This window comes from Colius striatus, chromosome 12 (assembly GCF_028858725.1).
Source record: "Colius striatus isolate bColStr4 chromosome 12, bColStr4.1.hap1, whole genome shotgun sequence".
NCBI lineage: Eukaryota > Metazoa > Chordata > Aves > Coliiformes > Coliidae > Colius > Colius striatus.
The window spans coordinates 23961861-23981475 of NC_084770.1; the positions used below are offsets into that span (position 1 = coordinate 23961861).

Here is a 19615-nt window from a genome sequence, read left to right on the forward strand (position 1 = left end):
TCCCCCGGCATCACTGCTGACCAGAGAACCTGGCTCAGCACGGAAAGAGACAGTATTAATTAGGATTAAAGGGAAGCAACTAGCTTAGGATAATATAACAGCTGTGCCAAAGAGAATGCCACATTTTCTAGCTGCTGTCAGATATCTGTATTATATTTTGGGTATTGGCCAAAACATGCCGGGTGCAGAATATTCTATTACTGTAAGTCACTGGAAAGGGGCAGAATGGTTTATATTTAGGCCTCAAAGTCCCCTGTGTTAACCTTTACCCCCTCTTTATTTTAGAAGTCTGGTTTCTATTTTTACCTCACACATTCTGCAGCAGGTCTGGATGCTTGAAGAAGGCAGGCCATCTTTTCCCTGGAAGAATTAATGGCCACGCCTCTAGTTTGTTTCACTTCTTTTTTCTTTTCTTCATGTATGGGTTTTCTAACAATGTGGACTATAAAAATACTCCAACCAGAGAACAGCTGACCTGAAATGGAGAGCAAATGACAAATCAAATGGCATTAGCAGAAAAGAAGGAAACAGGTAACATTTGTAGAGCAATTTTGCCTAGAATTTCAGTGGCATCTGTGCTCATTTAAGATCATGAAGATGCCTTTGAAAAAGAAAGCAAAGGATTTGTGGATGACAGACGTACATCATAACAGCACAGTTGCCACACTGAGACAGGAGCAATGCTCGCTGTGTACCTTTGTCCTCCATCAGCCAGACTCTGCCATACTCACAGTCAATGGTACCACCTTCAGTTGGGAAAATGGCTCACACCATAAAAAGGGAGGTAAAACCTGGCACCACATATATAAACCAGACTCGTACTTCTCGTTTTAAATTGGTGTTATTTCTGACCGTCTCATCTCTACACAGTTTGAAACAAGGCCTAACAGGAAAAGTGTTATTTTCCATTAGTATGACCTTCAGGAGCATTGGTCTGCATTATTCATCAATCTGAACAGAAGTCCACAGGAGCAGCTGGAGGTGCTTTCCTCCTGATGGGGCTGAGCCTCGCTGGCTGCTTCCCCACCACAACAACACAGCAGCTCAGATGCTGCTGGGGAAGGAGCTGAGGCTGCTGCAGGGCACAGGGTGCTTTCCTCCGACTGCGTGTTGCTGCTGGACCACTCCTGCCCTGGGCCTGTCCATTCACCCCACTTCCTTCAGTTCTGCTCAGAAGGAACTTGATCTGGGCAGAACATTTTTTGTTTCCTCCAGCTCTCCTGCTTTGTGTACCCAAACACAGTGGAAATGTGCATGATGCTCTCCCCTGCCAGCCTTGACAGGACAGGCAGCACCAGGAAGATTCCCTTCTTTTTGACCACTGATGTGACAAAAGTAAGAAAAAAAGGTGCCTTTAAAGAAAGAACAGCTGTGCAAGCAGTCCCAGAGCCCTCTCCCTCCCAGACAGCACAGGGCTCTGCATTGTTCCTCCCCTTCCCTGGTGCTCTCCTGGGATGCTCCTCCAACAGCATCTTGTGGGCAGGTTTGCACCACAGACCTGGAGAAGTCAAGAGCTGCCCACTGTGTAGGGACCTCCAGTACGGAGTGGCATGTTGTCCACTACCTTCCCTTGCCATCTCTTGCACACATATGGCAGGAAAGGAAAGCCAGCACAGCAGGGTGGAGGGAAAACGTCTGAGAGATTCAGGCCTTACCCACTGTGATCAGTAAGTAGTCCAGGAGCCCTTTCTCTGCAGGATATGCTTTGGGGCAAACTTTGGATGGTTTCAGGTCATATAGATCAAAGTGACATTTCCCACTGATGAGGAATCCACTAGTCAACAACAATGCTTTTCTCAAAGCAGGAAAGGTATAAAGAGTTGCATAAGCAAGGAAAAAGGAGGAAATATCTTTGGAAAAAAGCTTCAGGGCTGCTGGTGATACGAAATGCACAACCTTGAACCTGGTCACCTGGTCAGTGCCTAGACAAACAGCACTCTGCAAAGACACAGAGAAAAAAGAAAAAAAGAAAAGATTAAGAAGCATCTCTGAGCAGTGGTGAAGCCACCTGACCCTGCCAGTGACTGCCAGCAGCAGCAGGCTGGCATCTTGCATTCACATCCACCTCAATAGACAAGGGAAAACAAGAGATCTGGAAAAAAACAGGGAACAAGCATTTTCCTGGGAGCAAGGAGCAGCAGTACAGCAGACTTAGGACTGCAGCACAGAGAGTTTCCCTTTCCCTGCAAAGGTGTCTGCAGGTCCCAAGTGTTTTTGACTTCCACTGGGTTTGTTGGTCACTGGTGCTCACAGCATGACAGCAACAACAGGTCAAAGCACGCTCCCTGTTCCTGGTAACTGAGCTCAACCCGCTGCAAAAGCTGCTCAGTGTAAAACCCAGCAGAGTGCTGTGGGTGTAAGCTCTTCCCTCCCGGTGCTGGAAGGGACACGCATCCTCCCTGCCTGGCCCTGCCTACAGACAGATTTAGATCGACCTCTGTCATCTGCCTGCACGAGTCGTGCATTCCTGCCGAGGATTTATTTTCGACACCTGGCACTCCCTCCAGAGGGAAGTGAATTACTTCATGGGGCAGGCACGGCAGGGCAGGGGCTCTGGACACCGAGCTGCCCGTGCCCTGTGCAGCCACCTCGCTCCCTGAGCTTCAGTCGGGCGTGTAGGTGCCCTGGCTCAGCTCAGGGCTGAGCCGATGGCCACAGGCGACATGCAGAATGACTCCAGTGCCAACCAGAGCCGGACAAAACACGGCAGTGAGGAGAGGCAGTGACATGCAGGACAGAACGGGGGTAGTACAGGGAGATGAATTCCTTCAGAGCTGGAGCTAATTTTGTAGAATCTGGCAGTTCACAAAGAACAACTGTTTTTAAATTCTGTGTATTGAATTAAGTTGCTCTCCTGCCAACTGGATTACTTCAGATGGCTGAATAATCTGCCACCTCTTCTCAGACAAGAATTTGCTAACATGACCAGCTAGGTATGACGGCACATCCAACCGTCCCGTCACTGCACCCTCCGGGAAGACCAGGCACTACAGCTGAAAACAGCCCTTTTATGGGAAACTTTTACAGCTTTCAGAAAAGACTTGGAATACAAATGAAAACTCAAAGCATTTCTAATTTGAAGCCTAACAGAATCATGGTTAATACCTAGAGCTTAATGTTTCTTATACATATGTATTAATGTACAACAGCAGGCTTCTGAGCACATTGTTTACAGAAGGGCTCAGAGCTAGGCTCTGAGGGCAGGTAGTTGGGCTCCCTGTGCTGGCTGCGAGCGAGTGCTGCGCTGCCTTGCCTGTGCTGCAGCAGCACTCACAGAGCCCAGCTGAAACAGGGCTTTATGCTGCTGGGTGTGGGTTTTGTACACTTGGATGCAGTCCTCGACCCAAACAAGTCTGCTCAGGAGAAGGGAAGTTTGTGTTTTATATAAAGGATGAGATGTGGAAGGATTACTTGTGCTACCCAAGTGAGATTACTGGGAAGCTTTTTTCCTGGATGCCAAAGCAGTGGCTTAACCTGAAGAATCACTTCTGCTAAAAGGAAAAGGATAGCTACTAAATTTCACCTTTTCTTAATTTCTTTACTGTAACAGTCCAATTCCTGTGCAGTCTAAACATTTAACTCATTCTCTACCAGAACTCCCTTGCAGACACACTTCAGCTTTCCTTACAGCCTAGAGTTGTGACAATGGGACAAAGGCAAACACACCGAGCTTTGGAAAGTTATGGGCACTCTCAGGCTGCTTCTATGGTACCTCCAAGACATTGTGACTTCTTTGCCTCCAAGACAGCTCTATCACTGACGGCCTTTTCATTCCTCTGAAATCCAGTTCTATCTTCTTCCAGTCCTGTCTTGATCACTGATTTCTTGCTTAGAAATAAAAGCAGGTGTTTTACCCCCAGCTGATAACTTTTGGTGTTAAAATACTTGGATGTGTCACAGGGCAATATTAAAACCAAAAGCTAGAAAGAGCTGGAACGCTTTGGCACGGGAATCCCAACAGCATTGGGCTGCTGTCTGTGTGAGAGGTCGCTGTTCATTACCCACTGTAAGGTGCTGGTCATAGTGTGCACCACAGTGAGCTCTGCACCTTCCTTAGTACTGTAATTTGAACGTATCTGCTTTTCCACTTCATACAGACAACCGTTGTTTCAGTGTCGCCTCAGGACATTGCATTCTCCAGAGAAAGGTCTGGGGACAAAGAGCATCTTTTGAAGGCTCTCATTACTTCTGTGCCATATTTCTCATATCTGATCAGCTTCTCTGTGAAATTCCAAAAAGAGATGGCTATCTCCTCTTGCACAAATAACTGAGACTAACGTTACGTTGATACAAACCTTCTGTGATACATTTCTGTAAGCAAAGAACTACTAAGTGCTACCCTTGAGGAAATCCTAGCATAATGTTTCTCATCTGTCTCATTTTGATTATTTTTTGTACTAGCTCTGTCCTTATATCATTACAGTGTGTAATGTGTAGTGTGTTCTCTCAGTAAGCAGTTATAACTCTGTTTAGCAGTTACTGCAGTTACTGCTTTGAGCGCACTTCTCTTTGGAATCTGCAGAACACCAGGGATCTTTCACACAACAGAAACATTTATGTGATTTTGTCAAACAGTACAAAAGGCATTTTGTGGATCTTTGAATTTGCCCAAGTCCTGTACATGTCTTGGTAATACTCCAGTGTATAGAGAAATTAACAACTGTGCCTTGGAAGCTGCACTAACCCTTGCAGGCTGGACCCCAGGTAAAGGCCCATAGCCTTAGGCTGGCAGTTAGCACCACGATGATCCTGTACTGAACCACATTCCCACCACCACAGAACTCACGGAGAACGTTAATTCTGACTTATCCATGAGAATAAACTACTTTCCAACACCAGAAGGGACTGAAATTGGTCCTCTTGGACAGGTAGGTTCCAACAAGGTGAGAACTGAGTCCTTTTAAAGTCTTGCAAGCACAAATGAAAGAGGCAGCCACTTTTTCTCCATCATGGAGGTTGTGGCCAACCTGGCTCCAGCTACAGCCCCTGAAGTCAGTAGTGAGAAGCCTCCCACAAGGGCAAAGCTGATCTGCTGCACTGAGGAGCTCCCAGTGGGACTGAGACCCACCTTCAGCCTCTCACATGCCTTCTGCACAGACAGAGTCGCTCCGCTGTATCAGTCCCGTGTGGAAGGGACTCAAGACAATGGTCCCCATAGGCTCATGTCCCAGGGCAGCTTTGCCTCTGGGGCTCACAGGCTGGTGTAACTGAGGCTGGTGTGTCAGAACATCACTGCTGTGCCTACAGTTGCTGCCTCCCAGGATGCTGCATGTTGTGTGAGGCTGCACTGGCACGGCCTTCCCAGAGCAGTGGGGTATACAGTACAACCACAGACAGGTTTCTTTGTTTGCTACATGTGTTAGACTTACGCCACTGACTGTTGTGGTCTTTATCCTTTGTTTTTTTAACACGCAGATGGAACTGGGCAGAACAGAAAAGCCTATGACATTGCCAGAAAATCTCTATACTTTTCTACAAAACACATATGAGACCAGGCCAGGCCACCCTTATCATAAATCTTAGATCTCTGTATGTTGCTCCTTCCAATGCAGAATCCAGGGCTAACCACAGCTGAGAGAGAAAGAGCTGATGATGCAAAACACAAGAAGAATTTTAAGCATTTACCACTAAAATACAGTATATATTAAAAATACTGTCAGTGTTTACTGCTAAAGTCAAGAGCATCCCTGGATTTAGGCTTTGTTCTAGATCTCATGCTGAGTTCAACAATAAATATTAAATCACAAGAATTTAGTTTAAAAGTTCCAAATTGTTTAAGACCCGTGAAGAAGAATTTGAAATTACTCCGTAAGGCAAGGGCCTTTCACAACACTCAGAACACACTGCAACTACTATTGCAAATCGTGGACTCAGCTAACTGCAAAGCCTGTTGCACCAAGGACTGCTTTTTAACAAGTGTTTCATGAAAGAATGAATGTATTAAGAAACCCAGGTCGAGGGCTTGATGTGGAGCCACTCCATGCTATTCTCACCAAGCTTCCATGCACAGGAGCCACAGTTTCCGTGGCTCCTGGCAGGACTTCACCATCAGAGAGACACAGGGCTCAGACTCACCCAGAGGGACTGTGGTGCTTTAGCCTGATGTCTACCAAGTCACCACTACAGGGACCTTATGTGCAACATGCAGCAGGACTAGAATATGCTCCAGCTGTGGGGACAGCTGGCCTGCTTCTGAGACTCTTCCCAACCCCCCTTTGACAGCCTGGCTGCAGCCATCCCCCATAAACCCTGAAATAGGGAAATGGTTGAGTTCAGCAGTTTGTATAATACAGCCATCAGTTCTGCTTGCAATTAATGCTGCCTATCACGAGAAAGCAGTTGTGCTTCACTGCCAGGAGGGCCAGAGGAAGCGAGCACTGCGGGTGGGATGGGATGTGGACACTGCCACGGGCGCCACAGCCCTGAGCCCGGCAACACACACGCAGTCCCCAGAGACTGGGACAGCTCTGTGCCAGGCAAACAGCCTCCCAGGAAGGCATCCTGCATGAACTGGCCTTGTCTCCTGTATGCTTATTTATCAAACAGAATAAAAGCCTGAAATGCTGGGGAGCAGGAGAAGGAACAAGTCTGGGTTTTTTTCCCCTAGTTCAAGAAACATTTAAGGAATGCTCAGTCTGCCCTGATTTGACAGAGGGTCTCTTGGGGCCTGCAAGGGTGTTACTTTCTCCATTGCTTCCTCAGCGATTGTATAGACTTTGAAGACCAGAGTTTCTCATCTAGGATGCAAACCAGCAAAACCTCACACTTCCCTGCAGTAGTTAAATCTTTTTTTTTTAAATTTATTGAAGCAATAATTCTCAGAATGAAAAATCCCAACTCCTCCCTCCTCTCCCTGCAAAGTTCCTGTGACACCAGCGAAAGGGCAGGACCAGTGACTCAGGCTGGCAGCTGCAGCATTAAGCCCTGCACCATCCACCAGCCATGGAGGGCTGAAAAGTCACTTTCAGAGACACTATCAGTCAGAAAGAGGAGTAAATCTGTCTCATAGGTTTGCACAACCCCTGAAAATGCAAGTGCAGGTTGCCAACTGAGAAGATATGAAACACATCAAATTACTCAAAGTGAGGAAGAGAACAGAATTATTCCATTGAGGAATACTTGCATTTAACAAAAAAGTTATGTATATTATCAGTCAGAAAGGCTGCTGTCTCTTCTGCTTCTAACAAGACAGTAACTTGTTGGCTGGCATCACTACTAACACCCGAGCCAGTAAACAGTTAATCCTTACACTGGTTTTGTGCTAATGACTGAACCAAGATAACTGGAGTCCCTGGCAAGTTTCCCATTTTAATTCAATTAACTCCAACCAGGCCTGTGGTGATTGCACCAGACAAAGTAAGAGAATGCCAGAAGCCAGATCCCTGGATTCCAACGTTAAAAACCCCATGGGGGTCTCCATGGAGGTCTCCACCGTCCCTTCCTGGCACAGTCACCAGCAGCCTTCCCTGCTGTTACTGAGTGGCCCAGCATCCTCAACAGCTTCTACAAAATGGTGTGGAAAAACAATGTTTTTCTGAAACTGTTCATTTTTTCTCTGAGAAACTGGAAGCAACCAACTCCACTGTATTTTTCTTAATTTATTCTGAAACACTCTGTTATGTTTCAGTTCAAGCAAGCGTTACCCTGCATCTCCCTACGCTGTGCTAGGGCTGTACAGCATCCAGGAAGATCACGTTTCCTCTAATGCAATACAGATGCCTTCATGGCCAATCTGCTCAACCACCCTGGGAGCTGCTGACCTCTCCCCGGAGACCCTGACACTTGGAGAGAGTCGGGTTCCTGAGGTATTAGCTGAAAAATGCAGCTTAACAGGGAAAAGACTTCAAATACAAACTGACTTTGAAGCCGGTTCACAAACCACACACTACTGAGTCTAGGAATGGCTATATGTTTCACTTAAATAAAAAAGATGTTCCTGACTCTTGTTTGGAGTTTTATTCAAACAAAAACACACAAAAAATCCTTTGGTTTTGAGATGAAAACAAATGGAATCGATATGAATTTCTCATCAGACAGAAGTTTGATTTCATTTCAAGGAAATTTCTTCAGAAGAAAACAGAAAATGTAAATAGTGTCCAATATACAGTTACCAAACTGAGGGTATGTAACACCAGGTCTCTCCTTTCCAAAACTTACAAAACATCTGATTCCACTAACACCATGAGCTGCTTTTTGCAAACAACTGTGCAGAGGAGGAGGAAACGTGACGCTGCTGCCGGCGCTGGTGCAGATGCGGCTCGCTCGTGTTTGAGGAACGGCGCCAGAACCAGAACTCGAGGCCAAATCTGAGGAAGGTGTGACTGTGATGACAGTAGTGCAGACCCTGGGGGACTGAATGCGGGGGCTGAATGTGGGAGCTGAACATGGGGGTTGTACCAGCAGTGCCACCTACAGCAGTTGCTCCGGGAGCAGAGCCGTTGTGTGGGAGCACAGCCCCAGCCTGTCAGCTCCTCTCATCACACAGTGGGCTTGTCACCCTGAAATGAAAACCAGGTGATGTTTTTTGTTCAAGTGCTGACCATTCTTTGACAGCTAAACTGTTAGTTCAAGCTTAGAGAAACATTAGGAAAAGTTTTGGTTTGGCACCTGGGAATTCCCATAAACATGACAAATAAATTAAGCAGGGAAGATTAAGCTGCAAGAACAATTGGTACATCCCCTCAGCTGACACAATTTCTAGGTCTGTGTGACAGTAAAAAAATACTTTCTAAATATTTTCCTGTTAAACACTCTTCTACTGAGAGCCCCAACAGGCTGACATGTATTTGGCCACTCACATTGTTTTTTGAGTTCTGACACAGAGATTTGCAGAGATGTTTCCTCGGTGGCGCTTTTGAAGTGTCATGCCGGGGATAACTGGTAAAATCCCTAGAAGTCTGCACACTGCCAACATAAATAGAAAGTATATTTAAGGATGGGGGATTATTCTCTCCTTGACAGGGCTGAACTACATACCACTAGTGTTATACATAGTCTACCATCAGTTCCTAGCAGCAATTTTGTTTGAAGTTCAGTCCAGCACAAATAATGCTCAGATAAGCTTTTCTCCTGGAAAGTAAAGCCTTCAGACCTTCAAAAGGAGCTGTGAGGACTTATATGTGGCCACCATCTTGGACTCATCTCAGAAACAGCGTAAGCCAGTGGAAATTTATGAAGCTTCAAAAACCTGTTACGGCAATTCATGTCCACAGGCAATTGTGGCCTGTGTGTGCAGCCTCCAGGATGGCTGAGAGTATAATGGGGAAGCCAAAACCAGTGTTAACAGTTAACATGATGCTGTGTTCATACCTGTAAATTCACTAGAGAATAACAATTCTCTGCAAATAAACCTCAGCTGCGCTACCTCAGCAACCAGTCTTTGAAGTCAGAAAATCTACACTGTGGGTAGAGCTCATTAACATTAAATACAAATGTTTAAATAAACATCTCTGTTTTATGGAAGTTTTCCCACCCCACAGCTCTGAAGGATACTGGTGCTGAACACTCCTGGCAGGGATGCTGGGCACATCTCCCATGCATTCCCAACTACATGTTCAGCATCTTCCAGAAAAGAACAAACCTCCCCACTGTGTTCTGAAGCCCAGTTGTATCCAGGTGTTTTCTAGAGGGCCTAGGTTACCCTGCCAGGCAGCACTTCTATGCTAGTTTAAGATCAATAAGGGTTAACACAGGGGAGACAAAGCCAAGCAGAAATACCTGTGAGCAGATGCACTGCTGTGAAGCACAGCGCAGGTGCGATTCCCACCCTGGCAGTGGCGGTGGCTCTCTGGCAGGCTGGGCTGGCGCTGCAGTCTGCAGCAGGGCTGCATGGCATGTTGTGCCACTGGAGCACCACTCTGTGCTGGGTACACAGCAGCAGTGGGACAGAGCTGAACCTGCTGTCCTCTGCTCTGACACCTCCCATCCTGGCATGTCCCTGGGACACACTGCAGACCCACAGGCGGTTGCTATGCCAGGAACACTTTTGTCCTTCCTCTCACTGGTAGGGCCCAGAGCAGCATGTATCTCTGGAAACTCACAACCTCTCTCCTTCAGATTTATAAGTTAGTGAGCTCCAATATAACTGTGCTAAGCAAACTTTACGAGGGAGTTGGTCAAGGTGAAATTGTTCCATGACCAGGGCTGGTGTCTACATGGGTTGTGGTGGGGCTGCAGTGGGGCAATGGTGGGGTGACCACCCAGAAAGAGTGCAAAAAACCCAAGACCTTTTAAAGCATTTCTAAATGCTGTCCTAATACTCCTGCTGGGTGTCAGGTTCCAGGAACTAGACAATCCACTCAAAGCAGCCGTGGAGCTGTGTCTAAAACTGCACCACCTGCTTCAGAGAGAGAGCTGACAATAGCATTAGCATGAAACTAAAATTAGAGGCTTAATTGAGCTCTGCAGTCACTGAAATTGATGACAGTTCAGCGATTCATATCCCTGATTTTTCTTGACTGAAGTAATCATAAAATCATCTCCTGTTCAAACCTATCCCTGCCCCACAAGGAAAAGCTCTGGTAGCCTGGCACACATGAGGAGCCTGTCTGACATCTCTGCCAGGACTCTTGCTGCTCCGGGGAGTTACTGTGGCAGGAACAGACCTGGAAGGAGGTTGTCTGTCTGCAAATCACCACCACTTTACAAAATGGAGTGCTATATTCAATGCCAGGGCACGGGAACCATCATTAACCCTCACCATTGCATGAATATGTGCAAGACACAGTACTTTAGAAATGGACAAACAAAGACACAGGCAGGATATGACAGAAGGACAGATAAGACAGAAACAGAAGTCGGACTGTCAGTTACATGCTGAATCTCCACTGTGCTGGAGGCAAGAGGGATGCTATTACGAGTTTGCCTCATCATTTGAGATGGAAAGAGCTATTTGTTCATTTATTTGGGCCATTCAAAAATGAGAATTCAAGAATTAGGGAGAAGGACAAGGTTGCAGGATGCACACCCGTGAGCACACACATTAGGTGTGTACTAGAAGCAGCTCATCAGCTGCCCTGCTGCCATGGCTGAGAAGGGATTCGCACTCACAGTCCTCTGCTCTGCAGGACATCAGTGCTACATGTTATTCCTCAAGCAGCAACTTGGTTCATATGCTAGCTCTAGAAGTCACTTCCTTTTTTGTATTAATATTTCTGAGCTGCAGCTCTGGCTCAATGGAGACAAGTGAAAAGTGAAGAAAAATTTCAGATTTCTGTAGTTCTTGGATAATTTTATGTAATTAATTATTTGTATGATAACTAAATTAATTAGTATATAGTCTGAAAGATAATGATAATAGATTTACATTCATATTATAGTCAAAACTACTTCCTTCCTTCCCAAGAAGTGAGTCATGCCTAGATCTAGGCAGGTTTCCTGTTTAGTTGCCACCACTTTCTCACATGGCGTCCACAGCTGCAGGGAAAGAGCAGCAGGGACCTGATCGTGGGATGGAATTGGGCAGTGTCACTTGGTCCTACATGCAGCTGAAGTCTGGATGTCAGGCTTGTGCTGCTGCTGCTCCTAGCAACATAGAGAGATGCTAATATTAAAAAGTACGCAAGTGAAAGCATCTCCTGTTGAATATCAGGTCAGAGTGTCAGAGAGAAAAATAGGTCCTGCATCTATGAGCATATATTGTAAATAAATCAGATCTATTCAGTTATGCAGCAAAAGCTACTAAAAGGAACATGAACCTTCCAATTGGCCTCATTAGGGTGTGTCACCCATTTTAGGCAGAGGAAAATGCACCCTATTTAATTGTACATGTTATTTACAAGTTGAGCAGGTTGTTCTTTAAGATCCAGAATGAGAGACCTAACACATTGCCATTACAGCTGCAAAGTCATAGCACTGAAGCAATTGCTCTGCTTCTATCTCAGGGAAAATGTGTTGCAGACCTGCTGTGAAGTATATGGCAACCCACAGACTCTCGCAGGCTTTCAGTGCCGGCAGTGTGTGCATGCCCCTCTGCCCGCAGCGTGCTCACCTGTAATTTGTGCACGATTGCTACAGGTTTATTTTTAGTTCATTGTTCTGTACAGCATTTGGAGTTTCTGATCTGTAAATACATCTCCTCATGGTGCTACATTTGGAAAAGCTACAGGGTGCTCTCGCCTCCACTCACACCCAAAGCCTCTGATCTCTGACAGCATGGAGCTTTCAAACCAGTCCCTCTTCCCTTCTTTCCTCAGCATCTGGCTTGCTATTTGGCCTGACCAACCATTTTATTTGCACCCTCTGGTCCAGATACTACCCGTGGCTCAGTGCAGTAATCTCACAATTCCTCTGTGATCCATGTGCAAGGAAGGAGTATGGTACAAGACTTTTCTTCATCTCAACTGTGATAAAGACCTGGGCATGGCTGGTACCTTCCAGTGCTGCTCCTGCACCTACAAGCAGCAGTGTGATTCAGTGCAATCACCACACACTCACTGCAGCTGGTTGGTGCTCTCCCCTCCTCCCTTCTTCCTACACTTGCTGCAGGCATGAAATGTTCCCAGGCTCCCACAGTCATCCCCTGGGGTGTGCCAAGTCCGTATGTTGCTGTCCCCTTTCACATGCATTTACAAAAAGCCAAAAAATTCACTGCTTGGAGATACACACACCTCTGTGCACAGTCTGCCCAGCAGAATGATGAAACTCCATCAAGGTGGACACAAAACCATGTCATTGCTTAGCAAGACTTCTTTTTCTTACATAAATTTTGCTTCAAAATTCTCAGCTTGCAGGAACAAAAACATTCTTCTCTGTTATACTACAGACATCTGCTTGTTCCATCATTTCTATCAGCCTTTAGGGCTACAATCAGACGACCCTGACTTTATTCTAAAAATGACCTCTGTGTGTTATGAGCCATGAGGTACCTGTATTGAAAGCCTCCAGTCTATGGCTGTCCCTGACTACCCCAGGCAGTTATGCTGTTGGAGACGTCTGCTCCATCCTGGGAGCCAGAGGGGAACGTGACATTGCCCTTTTGCTGCCAACAGGCAGACTGGCAGGGGCCTGTAACTCCCCCAAAGCCCCCTCTCCCTCCAGGAACTCTGTGGGTCTGTTGGCCCCAGAGCTCAGCTCTTCAAATGCATCTGTCCCTGAATAGAGCATGTCAAGAGGGCTGAGGCTTTACTTAAAGCCGGCAAATATAGACCACCGATCAGCATGTATTGTAAACATCGAGCTGCTTCTGAGTGCTGCGCCCACCTGATGGGTAAGTTTATGTTTTAAGGCAACATCACATTCATCAGTGCACCAAACCACCACTGCTTTAAACATCATTAAAGTATTTCCCTTTGTTAAGTACCATCTGCAGAGTCCTCAAATGCAGGAAGATGTCTGACACAACTCCAAGGCATCATCAGCATAATGAACTGCACTTTGAATGAAAGCTCAGACTTTGGGCTGGAATCATCTTCTGAGCAGCAGTAATTGCAGTTCATGTCACAACATTCTCAACAACAACAGCTGAAGATCCCTCTTTCAAAAGTGACTGAATGTTATAATGCAAAGCTAAACACTCGCATTCATGGCTGTGACAGCCTTGTGGGGCTTTTTTCCCTTCCTGTCTCTTAACATATATGAATTGCGCTCCAAATAGCTACTTTTCTATCAACAATATGCACAACAGCTTTCCCGAGGCAAAGTGGAAACCCCTGCAAGAATTTCTGTTGCTGCTTCCAGCCAGAAATAACAGTAATCTGATCCACGAGTGAATTCCATTTCTGTTGATGAATTCCTTTGTACAAATATCTTTGCTTTGAAAAGGTTTGGCAACAGCCAGGCACAGACTAATTCTACTTATAAGGTGAGAATCAAAGAAGATTTGCAAGTTTCTGAATCACAGAAAGGAAGTGTCTGTGGCCTCCCTTGCCATTTCTGTCAAGAGAAAACGACATAGTTCAGCTATTTTGGATGTAATTCAGAACTACTTGCTGCAGCCCTGCAGATCCCCCTCTCCCACCACCCTTGAGCTCTTCCCAACCACAGCAATGTGGCCAAATCCAGAGTCTTGTCTCAGGACCTGGGAAACTTCCAGTCTTACTCAAACCCTGTCATAAAGGAGCTGCATTACCGTGGACAAAATTTCGCCTGCAGCATTAGAGCTGAGCAAATTGTTAATTCAGGAGAATCCAGCAGACACTTTGTGAGTGGGTGACCACGGAAAGGGTGAGCTGCCCTCCATGCTGCACAACACTGACAGCCCTGGGAAGCTCAGGACTCAGCTACAAACACTGCTACGGGAGCAAAGTGCCAGGGACTGTGTCACACCTATGGCTTGTGTGCACTGCTATACAAAGGCCTACAACCAGTTCATGCCCTCTGTGCTCCTTTGCTGCTGAGAGCTCCCATCCAAGACAACGTCCTTCCGAGGATGGGGACAGCTCTGCCACACCAGCCACAGCATCTTCAGGGAACACCTACAGCTATCAGTCTCTGCTTCCTCCAGTCCCAATGTTTTCATGACTTGGAGATACTGTTTACAGCTGTGTTTAGTCAGTCAATCAGCTGGGGAGTGGGGGGGGCAATGGCAAAACCCTAAACAATGGGAGTTTATTTCTGTCCAAGCTATGTGGTTGGCTAGCCCAGCTTCTGCAGTCCCAAGGAAACAAGCACTGCCACCCCACGCAGCTCAAGGGTGTGCTAGGACCAGAGCTGCTGTGAGCAGTCCCCTAACAGTTTCTCTCTTCATTCACTGCTTAGATAGACCTGAATTCCTCCAGCCCTGCAGGGACAACATCAAGGGCTGGGAGGCTTTGATGTGTCTTTCCAGTACCACCACTCACAGCTCTCCAGCCCCTCACAGACCATTTCACTGTCCTGCCCCAGTCTCTGACTGAACATCACTGTGTCTTCATTCTGAAAATGGGTCCTGGGGGTTTACAGATGACAGGCAAGGTAAAAAAACCATTCAATAGCCATTTTTTTGTCAGCAGTGGAGGGTCCTCTATCTCCCTGTAGTCTGTGGGATCTGGGCATTGAATACGTGGGTAAAAATTGGTATCAGGCGTGCTTAATGGTGCTTAATTATTTTTGTACACCGCAGCTCTGCAGCTTGACAGTTCATCTTCTGCACAGCTCCATGGTAGATCACAGCCATTTGTCAAACCAAACTGTTCCCTCACAGTCGGCAGGAACATGTATTTGCCATCTGCAATCTATTCCCCAGTTTCTGGCGCGTATCTTCAGTGCTTTCTTTTGAAAGCTGTTTCAGATTTCCACAGGCTTCTTCATAACCTCTGCTAGTGATGCCTCACACAGTTTAATTGTTGACAGCTGTATCATGAGCGGTATTTTATGTCTTTTGTTGTTCCAGCAACACGCACCAGGATATTGAAAGCAGACAATGTCCTCTGAGAGTGGGTTATTGGGAGGTGTAGTTGTTTGGTACAGTTTTACAGAGACAGTTGCAGCTCCATACATTAAAGTAACGACAAGTAAGAAGTATTTGAGCAAACAGGTGTGAAGTTTTGAAGTCACAGATTATTGATAACTAAATACAGAGTTAATCAGCATAATGACTGTATGCTCCAACAGCTACTTGTCATTTCACAAAGGAAAATGCAATGACAGTAACAGGTGTCAGATGTATGAAAACCTGCAAAGTTGTATTTTCCTGCTCAAGCTCTGAGGACCAGCAGCGTCCATCTCTCTGATAAAGACACCTGCCCTATGCTGGCTGTGAACAAGACAACAGCAGGCTGGTTATCAGGGACAGGCCAAGTCAGGCCACAGAACCTCTGCTTGCACCCAACTAGCACAAGGAGAAGAAAGGGGACACAGCTATATTTCTAGCCTAGAGAGCCCAGCACAGGCAGCATCTGTGCCTCTTTGACCTAAAGCCCAATTGTGTCGTGACTTGTGTGGTCCTTGACACATCTTGTATCCACAGAAAGTCACACTCCAAGGCAGGCAGGCACATACCTAGACGCAAAAAGCTCCATATGTATAACAAAAGCCAGCATTAATAAACATTTTATTAATGCTCAGGTCCCCACCTCAGCACCCTTGGCATGCTCAGCACCCTCTACCCACACATTTCACTCTGTACAGTGCCACATGAGAAGTACTAGGCTGGATAAAAGTGAATCTCTCCTTTTCCTTTCAAGTAGTTTGCATTTCACTTTTTCACTGGTAAAGTGAAACCCAGTTTAAAACAGAGTCACTGTGATTTTTTTTTTCCCCAAGCAGAAGAAAGCCTGCAAATATCTGCAGAAGTTGTGGTAACCGAGTGCATTTAGGAGACGTGACGGTGTGGTAACAGTATGAAAGATGCAAAATGCTGGGGACTAGACTGTTCTCTCTTTTCTGCCAGGCTGAACTCGAATTTGAAACATCTGTTCACATATAACTTGAGGTGAGTTTACACAGTCAAGTAACATAAGCACAAACTCTTCCTGACATCAGTGCAGAATGACTATCAGCCAAGTTTTTTGTGGAAATCCAAGGATCCAGACATGTCTGATGTTTTCACTACCAGCAAATCACTTGCAGAGAAAAACTAGCACTTTTAGTAAGTATTCTGAATCCCCAAATCTTTGTTTTTTTCTAGAGCTAACTTGTACACATTGTCCTTTAGGAGCTACTCAAACTGGCCAGCAACATATATAACACATATCACAGTCCAGCACAATTGGCATTTGAACAGTAGGTCTTAATTCAGTCTGCTACAAAGTTCAGTGGAAAATACTCAGGTTTGAACAGGCACTGCCATTAAAAGCATAGTGCAAAGGGCAGAGAGTAGGAATTACCTGAAAGCACTGAGGACAGGATTTACTTCAGAATTCACACCCAGACCTTGGCTCAGGGCTCATATGCCTCACTGCATCCCCAAGCTGGATAGAAGACGGAACTACACTGTGCAGGGCCCAATTCTTATATAAAGGCTTACGTATACTTACACATAGAGTAAGAAATGTTTCTCTAGCTATGGAAGATACAGTGAGCTCAGGAATAGTGCAGTGGCAAATCATGCAAAAAGCCACAGATCCATGTGCTATCTAGAGCTTTTCTCTGTTTCTGCAGCTCTAAAGCAAGCATTGCCTCTGAGAAAGCAGCCCTCTGAGAAACCTCTGTATTCAACACATTCTGGAGAATGAACATCCTCCTGTCAGGGAAATGGACTAGAAATCAGGGTCAGTTTCTGGTTCTGTTCCTGATTCAGTAGGTACATGTAAAATTCACATACGTTTCCTTGCTGCTGTTCTCAAATCCTTTGTCTGCCTTGCCTGTTTAGCAATGGCCAAGTAGAGACACAATCCCCAGCTACATACCTGCACAGTATCCGAGGCAGGGAGCTGGATTTCGAGTGGAAGGCTCCAAAAGCCACAGGAAGGGAAAAAAAAAAAACAAAAAAAGGAAATAAGGCACTCAACAGTACTTGGTGTCCGGTAGGTTTTCAGTGTGTGGGGAAGGCCTTTCCAGCTGGCTTTGCCTTCTCTCCGTCCAGCAGTAGATGGAGCTCGCCTCTCACCGGCTCCAGGCTGCCTGCAGCACCGCAGGCTCGGGCACTGTCATTATTCTGTCAGCACCTGCTGGGGCTGCTGCATGTGGCAGCTCCGGCGCTGCTTACAAAGGAGGGATCTCGGGCTCCACGGCTGCCTGCTTGGCATCACTCAGCAGCAAGAAATTCCCCAAAACTTGTAAATGACAGACGCTGATTAACCACAGCATTGCCTTTCCTTCCAGCTCAGCATTGTGTCATGCTCTTGCTTTTTTGTAAATCGTTACCAGGATTGCAGGGGATTCAGCACAGTTTGGTAGGCTCGAAAACATGTTTTGTTTCTCTTGCAAAATAAGGAATGGCAGATTTTGCTTGCCACATTTATAGAGGAAGAATATAACACTGTGTCGTGTCCACGAGCATTGAAGACTACATTATCCTGAGGGCTTTACAGGAACTAAAGGTCAAGGGATCTGTGTCCAATTTTTCAAACACTGCTTGCAAATCTGTTGCCTGCAATCTGTATGTAGCAGCAGAACAGAGGAGGGGTGGGGGGAACACAGATATTTACTTGGATCTCTGCAAGCTGGGAAAAATCACAAATGCATATATTGATTGTCTCTCTTTGCCCCCACCCATTCAATGTGCTACTGCAAGTGACTACAGCATGGCTCTGCAGAACACAGGCAGCTTTCCTAACGTCATACACCACAGGACCAGAACTACAGGTTGCAGTTTCTTCAAGACATGTCAGCCAGATCTTCTGCCACAACGACTGACAAATTAAATACATCAGAGAAATGAGGTTGGTTGGTCTGATAGTGCACCATGCACATCCTTCTGCTGCACATCCAAGTTCAGGCTTGGCTTTAAAAAAGGAGTAATCACATGCTACTGACTGACAGAAAGGCTGTTGTCAAAGCCAGTGTACAACCTGTTATTCTCTGGAAATACATACTGCTACATAAGCAACTTATAAAAACATATATTGGTGTTTTTGGTTTTTTAGATTCTTTGAAGAAGATTTTCTGTTATGCAAGTAGGAAAACTGAGAATATCGCAGTTACATGAGATGCTGGAGATGATATTTGCCAGCAAGGTAATTCAATATCCATCTATTCTGACATTCAATAATTAAAGAGAGGCCCCCAGCAGTGAATTGCTGGGCGATTATCTCACAGCAGCAGCTATCCTCAGCCACCAGAGAAGTGCCAGCACCTGCAGACAGGCACTGGCAACTGCGCACCACACCTCCACAGTCACGCTCTGAAACACAAGCGGACACTACTTTTAGCAGAACTGATTTTTCATTTCTCCAAACAGAAGTTACCAGAAGGGTGTCCAGTCTCCTTTCATCTCAGAAGGCTGTGGTTTTCTACCGATTAGCCTCGTAGGGACTGACTTTCTGGATTAAAGGCCTCTGCTTCTGCACAGATATGATGGACGGTCTGTTCAGACAGGATCTGTGCTTCAGCCCTAACAGGGCACAAATCTATGTAAGGACTTAGGCAGTTGGTCTTTAATGAATAGAAGCCAACAGCTGACAAATTAAATACTTCAGAGAAGTGAAAATTAAACAGTCCTGCAGTCACGAGTGTTGGCATATGGAAAGCTGCCACTGAGCTAATAATAGAAGTGTCTACCGCAGCAGAGAGGGAGGTCCCAGTGTCCTAGAGCAAGCCATACATCTGGACACTGGGAAGACAGCCATGAGGCAATGTATGTTTAAGTAGCACATACTTGCTACCTTCCTGCCAGCTATTCATCTTCTGCAACCACAGGCCGAGGGCAGCAGTCCACAAGCAATAATGCGGCACTGGGGACTAAAACCAGATTGAGCTCTGCCCACTAGGCTCCCATTTTAGCAGACAAGTTTCCTGTAGGCACTGAGCACGGGCGGGTCCTTCACCAGCACATTGCCTGGCTAAGGACTACTGTTTTACTTAATTCACCAAAAAATAGACAACTGCATTGTTTGCCACACACTTGCATTTGCCTATCCTGAACACCAGACGCTTTCTCTGGTTATTTCAGGTATCTATGAAGAACATAAAAGCAGTCAGAGAACAGACTGTTGCTCACTCACTGCAGCCTCGCGCCTGCAGAATTTCCTTGTGTGCAGTGGAGCCATGCTGCTGAGAAACGGGAGGAGAACCAGGATCATTACATGGATGAACA

General features: G+C 46.1%; 1 long non-coding RNA gene across 3 annotated transcripts in view; it reads right to left on the reverse strand.

The window, feature by feature from the left end:
• Nucleotides 1–19615, reverse strand: part of LOC133626473 (uncharacterized) — an 81727-nt gene that overhangs the window by 26748 nt on the left and 35364 nt on the right. For all 3 annotated transcript variants that reach the window (XR_009819545.1, XR_009819544.1, XR_009819543.1), the window contains one exon: nt 307–475. This is a non-coding gene — a long non-coding RNA (uncharacterized LOC133626473). The remainder of the gene's footprint in view (nt 1–306; nt 476–19615) is intronic.